Source organism: Rattus norvegicus, chromosome 11 (genome assembly GCF_036323735.1).
Source record: "Rattus norvegicus strain BN/NHsdMcwi chromosome 11, GRCr8, whole genome shotgun sequence".
NCBI lineage: Eukaryota > Metazoa > Chordata > Mammalia > Rodentia > Muridae > Rattus > Rattus norvegicus.
In genome coordinates, this window is record NC_086029.1 from 47274136 (window position 1) to 47283723 (window position 9588).

Consider the following 9588-nt stretch of genomic DNA (forward strand, 5'->3'; position numbering starts at 1 on the left):
GTATTTATAGGTGGTTCATCTAATGAAAAGGCTACATGTATGATTGGATCACTTGTTTATTCTCTTGAGTTTCTGCTGCTTCAGCACAGATTATTAAATTCCATGCGTTAGCCACTGTTTTTATAATGTTAAAAAAAATTAAGCTTTCAATTCACATACTGATAGCCAATGTATGGCTTGTGGTTTACAATTGATTTCAATTACTTAATGCTTTACTAGAGACAAGTTTTCTACATGAAATCAGTGAGTGATGATTTCAGTGTGAATTGTCTGACAACTCACTGTCCTTTCAGTGCTCTGGCTCAGACAACTAAATTAAACCTTAGACTCATACCTAGCTTTAATAATGGTAATGGAGTTGATATGAAAAGAGGAAAACTCCATTTGCTTACTTTAAATTCCCAGCCTCGCCCTGCCAGCTCAGGGATTTCTAGTAAGACCAAATCTGGACAATATTTACAGGATTTGGCATTTCTAATTAATGTTTATGTTTAGGTAAAGTTTGTGAGGTGCTGGAGAGATGGCTTAGTGGTTAAGAACACTAAATACTGTTCCTTTATAGGCCATTTAAGAACTCAAACTGGATTGCCTGGGCTCCTTAACAAGGGAGGGCAATGATACCAGACAGATTATAGGCCTTACATAAGAACAATTAGTCAAAAATCTCATTCTTTATATATCCAAAACAATAATGCTGGAGACAATAATTTGGTATACAAGTCAATTTATAAATACAAGTGCTCAGTGTCCTCAATTTAATCCTCGAGGACTTATCTTAATAATATTTTAACAAAATTTTAATAAATAAAAAAGGGAAGTTATCCCTGTATGCTAAATAATGCTCCTTTTATTTCAATTTTTAAATTTGTATGCCAAGGAACACTCTGAGTGTCTATGGCACCGTAGAACTAGACATACTTCTGCCTAGGTGAAATAGAAAGATCCACATATTGACATGATCCTGTCCAGGTATTTTTATGGGGAAGAGGGAATGTTTGTGTTTTTTCTACAGGATGCTACAAGAGTGTGCCAGCTGCCTGAGTGGCTGGTGAGACTTGCTGATCCTGGTTGCATAAAGATTCAGCTCTCGTGGTTCAGGTCCCTAGAATCATTCCTCTGCCCTGAGAGGAAGATGGAAGATTCCCCCTCATCTTTTGTCATCACAGAGATTTTGGCGTTGCTGCAGTCAGTGTTACCACTGCGTGTGTCCCGTCCCACTGTGGCCTGCTCTCTGACCCTCTGTGCACTGCTGCTTGCTGGAGAAGACTGGACTTCAGCCGTTGCTGCCCCCCTCATTTCCCTGGTGACTCTTGCTGCCTTAACTGGTGTTGTCATTTTACAGTCTATAGCTTCACAGGAATGCCACCTGCGTAAAGCTGCTGTGGACTGGGGAACTCTGCCCTGGTTGTGCAGATCTCAGACATGGTTCCATTGCCTGCTGGTTGTTCCAGAAAAGAATGGCTGATCCTAAACTGTCCTGGGAAAGACCTTGTTACTTTCGCTGCTATTGTAGCAGCCATTACTTCTACAGCCATTGTGTCTACAGTGTCTAGAGTTACCCTCCCCCAATCTATTGTTAGGCAAGCACAGTGGGTGAACTTTCTGGAGTAGTTGCTAACAATTGGGAATTCTAAATTTTATTATAGGAGCGGCTTGACTATGGCCCTTGATGGTAGCAGCTGAGGAGAACCAGATGAGGTGCCCACTACTTATTGGGAGTGGCTCTGTTTGGTACAGCCCTATGCTGTGGATTGGTGTTCATGCTATGGTTGGTTTGCAAACTCAGATCTCAACAAAAACGTGACAAGGTCGTTATCACTCAAGCACTTGTGGCCATTGAAGAAGGGGCCTCCCCTAGAATTTGGTTATCTATGCTCAAGAATTAGTCGGCATCTGAGTTCTCTGCTCTTGCACCCCAGGTATCTGTGGATCCATTGCACTGGTCTGAGAGAGACTCAATGATTCTTTGATCAGCCCTTCTATATCGCTGAGGTTTCCTCATTGCACGCAATAGGGTGATCATGATTTCCCCACTAACTCATTTTCTGGCTGGCCTCTTTTATAGAGTTTGCCCTAGGTCGTTTAACAGTTACTGTCACACAGCACTGTGGTATCCAGAGACGGGCAACTTTCCTCATGCACAGACCAATCTAAGACATGAGGCCTGGTGGCGATAGGGTTACCCTACAACGGATAAGGCTGTGACATAGAGGAATGACCTAAGACAGGAGCCACAGCAGATGGACGTAACTGCAGGGACCTAGACCAGCCTCATATTAGTAAAACAATAAGGGGGAGATGTGGAGAGCCGCAATAACATTCGCCACCACAAGATGGCGCTGGCTTCCACTGCGCCCCACGTGGAAAGCCAGGATAGCTTTTGCCATTACAAGATGGCGCTGGCCTCCACTGCGCCAGCCGACTTCCTTTCAGGAAGTTAACTGTGTGCGCATGTGCAAGAGTGCCTTCGTGCCAGGTCTTTGCCCACTCCAGGGCGTGCCTAATGAGATCATGGGTAAGTGACCAATCAGGTGTGGATGCACCGCGCTAGGGTCTATATAAGCCACGCCATGCCGGCGCCCCGGGCCCTTTCTTTAAGATTCAATAAACGTTTAGCTGCAGAAGGATTCGTGTGTCCCCGCGTGTTCTTGCTGGCAAGATAGAGCGGGGCAACAACCCACAGCAACTTGGGAAGAAAGGGACTCATGTCAACCAGCCACCCCCAGGTCACAGTCTGCCCTCAGGAAGATCAGGGTAGGGGATCAAGGGAGAAACCTGGTTTTATTTATGCATAGCTATCTTGTCTACATGTATATGTAAGTGCACCACATGCATGCAGCATCCACAGAGGCCAAAGGAGGCATCAGCTCCCTGGAACTAGAATTGTGAATGGTCGTGAGCTTCCATGCCAGCTCTGAGAACCCAGTCCAGGCCAAGGAGCAGCAAGTGCTCCTAACCTTGGGCCATCTTTCCAGCCCCTCTTGCAGTGTTTCTCAAAGATCTTGGCATTAACTTAAGGTCTGGTTTGTTTTGTACTTACTACTGCCCACAGTGAAGAAGGTACTTGGTTTCATTCTCCTTGTGTAGATGCCTATGTTCTGAGCAGCTCTCGGAGCAGAAGACCCGTCCTTTCTCCAACATGTTTTCAGGTACTTTTGTCTAAAAGAACAAAACCTGCCTTGTTTATCTCCTGATCACCTGTTGCACTTGGGAGCGTAGTATGCCTTGATGACAGTGTTTCTGTCACTGTGGCTCTAGTGTTGTGAAATGCGGTCCTGTGATAGTCTCAGTGTCACTCTTTTTTTCACTCAGGATTGTGTTGTCTATTCAGAGCCTTTTGTGCTTCTAAGTGAGTCTCGAGATTATTTTTCTAATTCTGTGAAAGGTACCATTAGAATTTAGAGGATTTTGCATTGACTCTGTGGGTTATTTTCAGTAATGACATTTTCACAGTATTAATTTTGCCAATCCAGAAGCACAAGACATCTCCATCTTCTAATATCTTCTTGAATTTATTTTTCTAGTATTTAAATTTTTCTTTGTAGAGATCTTTGAATCTCTGTGGTTAGGTTTATCCTTAGTTACTGTATTCTTAAGCTATTCTGAGTCAGAGTATTTCTCTGCTGCCTTTCTCAGCATGCTCATGTGATGATTTACTCTGTTTCCTTGAAGATTTACCTGATATCAGAGTATCCTGGTGGAATCCAGGGTATGCACAGCATGGGATCATGGCCACTGCTAATAGGAATGGCTGGGCCTCTTCCGTTCCTATCTAAGGCCCTGCCTCCTGTTTCTTCCTCCTGCTCTGTTGCTGTAGCTAAGACTCAGGCTCATACTGAGGAAGTCTTCTGCTCCTGGCCTCAGAGGAAATGTTTTTCACCTTTCCCACTTAGTATACCGTGTGTTTTGCTCTAAACAGTCTTATAATACTGAGAGATGCTCCTACTTATGCCATCAAGAATAGATATTGAACTACACTAAAGGCTTTTTCTGTATCAAGCTTGGTAACTGCGATCTATGTCGGTGTCAGTGAGGTAATAATTATCGTGGCTGATCTTGGTTAACTTTACTATATTAGGAATCAACTGAAAACCCAGCACCTGGGCTTGCCGGTGGGGACTTTCCTGACTACACCATTCCAGGTGGGAAGACCCATCCTGAATCTGGGCCAGACCTTCTACTGGCATCGCACACAAAAGAACATGAAAGAAGGAAGCTATTGCTTTTTGCCTGTTAGCCCTCGCTCTCCATTGCGTGTTCATCTGTCCTGTTGATGAGACTCCTTCTATAGTGTTCAAGCCGACTCTTCAGGATTCCAACAGATGTAAGACTAGCCGCTGTCTTGGAATCTTCCATGGCTCCAGCTCCAGATTGGGACGCTGAGACATTCATTCTCACAGACTAAGCAACTACTAGACTGTTGGTCTTTCTGTCGGGAAACAGACACTGTTGGACCTCCCAGAGCACAGCCTGTGAAATACTCTAAATCTCATATATATGTATGCATCACATCCATGTGTGTGTGGGTGTGTGCGTGTGCGTGTGTGTGTTCATTCAGTTCTGTTCTCTACAGTACCCTGACTAATACAAGGAATTTTAGTTTGCAACAAAGTCTCACTCTGTATCAAGAGTGGCCTCAAACTTGTGCCAATCCTTCTCTCAGGAGCATTTGGATGATAGGTGTGGGCCGCTAGGTCTGCTTTCCTTGAGACTCTTTCATTTTGTATGTTTATAGACCTGTGTGTATGAGCTTTCTGTGTAGCATTAGAATGAAGACAACATGGTCATGGTGTATGATCTATCATGTTGCTGAATTTATCTTGCAGGTGCTTCATGGAGGATGCCCAGGTTCATCAGGGAATGGGTTTAGTTTACCTTGCTGTTGCATTCTCATGAAGTCTTGGCAGCAGGCTAACCTTGGCTGTGTAAATCACTCTGGTATCATTCTTCCCCGTTCTGTTTTATGGAGTCATGTGAGGTGCATTGGCATAAGCTCTCTACAAGTCTATAAGGGGTCAGTGGTGGCAAAATCTAGTCCCCAGTTTTTCCTTTTAGTTAACTGCTATTACTGCTTCAGTCTCACTGCTCATTAGAGATACGTAAGCTGTTTGCAGCCCTTTGGTTTGTTAGGTCACTGGCATGTAGAAAGGTATCCATTTCTTCCTGATTGTCCAGCTTCTTAGAATATAGGTTTTCCAGTGTTTGCTGATGCACCTTCGAGTTGATTAGTACTTGCTGTAATGCTCTCCTTCACCACGTGTTAAGATTATTAATCTGTGTCTTCCTTCCTCTCGTTAACTTTGTTGAGTTTGTCAATCTTGTTCACCTTTTCAAGTAACCAACCTTTTCTTTCTTTGTAGTTTCATCTCCTGCTCATTAAATTGTCCTGGTGTCTCTCCCTCCATCTAACCTTAGGCTTGACCTTTCCTTGTTCTACCAAGGCCTTCAAATATGTGTTTAAAGTATTTGAGATTTCTGGTTTTTTATTTAGGTACTTGCTATATCTGAAAAGTTGTAATAAGCTGCTCTTTGTTTCTTTCAGTTTGACTGTAGGAACTTTAGCTTCACTGTGAGGTTTTTTTTCTCCCATTGTAAGACAGAAGAAATTATTTTAATCTTCCGTATCATTATTTCATTACATTACTTTCTTTTGAGTTCAAATGTGTGCCCACAGCAGTTGTGTGGAAGACTCCAAAGCTGTCTGTTATGTCCGTCATTGATGATGACGCATGCTCAGCAGCCTGTTTCTTCACTTGACCTGTCTCTTAGTGACAGTGGGTAGACGTTGCCACTGTTGTCTCTTCTGGATCTGTCACTGGCCTCATGAAACTAGATGTGTATATGCTTTTATACCTTCTACCTTTTTGACAGGTTGTTCCTTTGATTACTTGTAGTAAGATTCCTGATCTCTTCTGATCTTGGCTCACTTTTGCTCTTTTAACCTAAGGACATATCAGCAAACTGTTTACTGTTGAACTGTCCTTAAAACCTAAACGAAACCCTTCGTTCATGCACACTGTCGTTTTAACACACTGAAAAGCCAACCTGACATTTTGTTCAGACTGTTTATGCATCTTGTACAAGCCATCCTTAACTTGGGTCTCCTAGTCACAGCTAAGCCTAATCCTAACGGATCAGTTTTGCTGTCAGGATCATGCTTCAGTCAAGTTGTTCAACTTGTAATGGTTTCAACAGCAATGAACTATTTGGTCCTTGAATGGTTTGCTAGACACTGTGCAACTTTCTGTGCCTGACATGTTTTTAGTGCGATTTCTTTTGAACACCTTTTTTCCAGTTTCTTCACTGGGCTATTATTGTAGGACTTCCCCAAGACCCTGCTAGTGGTCACTATGACAGGAGACTTCCTCGATCATTCAAAGCCTAGGCTTCGCTGGGGCAGTTTCCCAGCTGACTTTCCAACTTCCCCCAGCGCTTCCAGCCTACAGTCTGCCATGTGGCTCGCTTTATACCTCTCTGCTCTAGCCAGTCTGGTCCATTCTTTCCCTTCTGTGTTTGCTTCTGAATCTCCCTGATCTACTCTCATATCTATCTTCCTCATATCACTCTCTCTGCCCCGATGTCCCACCCTCGTACTTCCTGCCTCAACTATTGGCTGTCAGGTCTTAATTACAACCCATCAGCAGTGAGACAACACCTGACACATGTCTTAGGTTGCCTTTAGGCAGGTGAGGAAGGATGGGCATTGACACAAAGAAAACCTGGTGATGGGACAATACCAAATCCTGCCAGGACTTAGCTATTTGCCAGAATAAACAATTGAAAGTACAGAGACAGGGCTGGGGAGATGGCTTAGTGGTTAAGAGCACTGACTGCACTTCCAGAGGTCCTGAGTTCAAATCCCAGCAACCACATGATGGCTCACAACCATCTGTAATGATATCTGATGCCCTCTTCTGGTGTGTCTGAAGACGGCTACAGTGTACTCATATATAATAAATAAATCTTGAAAAAGAAAATACAGAGACACGTCTCAATACAACTTGAGGAAGGTCATCCCAAGAGGTTATTCCTTTATTCAGGTAATCTATCTTTCCTAGAGTCTTTCTGCATTCTATGGAGGCTCAGAAACTTATTAACAGAGAAGGTACATACTGTATTTGTTAAACACTTTAGATTGTATCTGTATGTGTGCACACGTGAGCCATGGTGCACATGTGGAGGTCAGAGAAGAATATGCAGGGGTTGGCTCCTAATACCATGTGGGTCCTGGGGATCCAACTCATGTTATCAAGCCTGGCAGCAGGCGCTTTACTGAGCCAGTCCTATGTTAGCATTTTTAGTAGGCTCTTTATATCAAGTTGTCTTTTACAGTTAAATATCTGGCCTTCTTACTTTGTCTTTTGTTAAAGATGCTAGTCAAACTTAGGGTCTTTGTTCTTTTGAGACAGTTTCTCTGAGTAGCTTTGGCGCTCCTGGAACTCAGTGATCCACCGCCCCTGCCTCCGCCTGAGTGTTGGCATTACACATGCGTGTCATCACTACCCAGCCAGTCAATGCAGTCTTTTTAAAGACCTAACTCAATAACTACTATAAACAGACACTGGAAATCCCTACTTCTAATTTTGTCAATTCCTTCTCATTGTTTTGTCCTTTCTAGATTTGGCTCACTAGTTTTTCTTCTTTCTGGTGTAACGACAGCTTTCCAGCTATGAACGTCCTTTGGTGCAGCTCTGGCCTCACCACAAAACTTCATATATGCTCATTTCCGTCAAACCAAGAAACTGGTTCCTCTTTGTAAAGTGTCCTAAAGTTTACCTGTAGTTACATCTATTCCCAGCTTGAATAGCACTTTCTAATTTTCTTTCAGTACAGAATGCAATCTGAGCGATTCCTACTATATCTGTGAGGGAAGTGGAAAAGGGCTTTAGCTGACTTTCACACAATGGCTGTGGACAAACTATAGGACTTGCCATAATATGTAGAGGAATGTGAGATTTTTAACTTCGTGTGTGAATTTGGGTTAACACATACTGGTGTTGAAAACCCAGTATTGTAGATGTCAGACTTACTGGTTCTGTTCTCTCCACAGCTAGTGTAAGTCACCCTTCTCTGGACTGTACACAGCAGCCATGGCTGACAGCCCACTCACTCCAGGGTGCCCCCTGGCGGCTGGCTGTTCCTCTGCAAACATGGTCTCAGTGCTGTCTGAATGCCACCCTGTACCCAGGGGTGGAGAGAGGCAATGACTCCTGAGAAACAGAAGTCACCTTTTCCCATTTGATGCGCATTTGCTGTAATCCTTCCCTGTCAGAGTCATGTCTGTGTTCTCCAGAGGCCTTCACCTTTTGCCTGCAACTCAGCAAGATGCTGATTAAGGGACCAAGCATAATGTCCTGGAGAATGACAGTTGCAGTAGATCACAAGTGACTCAGTGGCCAAGGAGGTGCTTGCCACAATCAGACATCTCGCAGACACAGGCACAAACTGTGTTTGTACTTCACCAGAGTGGACCAAACTGGATCGTTTGTTTCTGTTTGGCATTAGGACTAACTGGGTTTGGGATGAAAACCACCATTGTCAGAAGTCTGCTGATGGAGGTGGGCCCCTCAGCACTGATGCTAAGGTGACAGCACCAGGAGCCCTCCCTGGCTCCAAGTCCTGCTCTCCTAGGTAGAAGGTACTGTCATTTGGCTGCATCTTTGTGACTGTCATCAACAGATTTGCTTCCACACAGTGGCCACCCTGTTCTCAGTGAGCACTGCAGCTGCTCTGGTCGGTAGAGAGGACACTGACCCAGAAGATTCTTGCCTCTGTCTTACACCCACAAATACCATCTCCTTCTACTACCTTGGTTAGCTCTGACAGGCGACTGTGACCACAGAACACTTGGGCCAGAAGGCCCTGCTTTCATAGGCATTACTTAGAGGAATGTTCTGCTTGGTCATTTTCATCTTCACTCAGAATTCCAAAGGAGGTGAACTGAGATAAATTTTACTATGAAACAGATTGTTTGCATGAAAATTTATTCTGTCTTTTTGAAAACCAACTGGGAATTATATAAAGTGGCTTCAGTGTTTGCCATTCATGATGTACTCATAACATTCCCATGAACAGAGCTGCACTCTCCCTGTAGCAATGGCTACACATTGTAATTCTTGGCTGGGCAATACTGGGCTCAACACTAGCTGTAGCTTGAGCAAGTCATTTTTTCCTGAGTAGCTGTGAAGTAGGAATTCTAAAACTCCTGTCAGAAGGCTGCTATGACTAAAGCACGTTGGTGTTCTGGAGGGTCTGATATACTGATATTTTCATTGTATCTGAAGGATGTCAGGACCCATGTGTGGACTCTATTCATTTTGACAGTCACTTCATCCCAAAAAAAATTTTGGTCTGACTGGAGGATCTGGCAACCCTGAACTCTGGACACCCCTACCTCCAGCCAGTAAGCCAAACATGTCAGGTTTCCTTAATAACATGATGGTGACCCAGGTCAAAAGGAGAGGTGGCCAGCTTGAGGCCTGTAGCTGGACTGTAGCTCATGCCTGAATGCAATCATAGGACGTAGCAGGGTGGCTGGTGGCACTTCAGGTAATAATCACTGAGGAGCACACTCACCACAATTCTAAC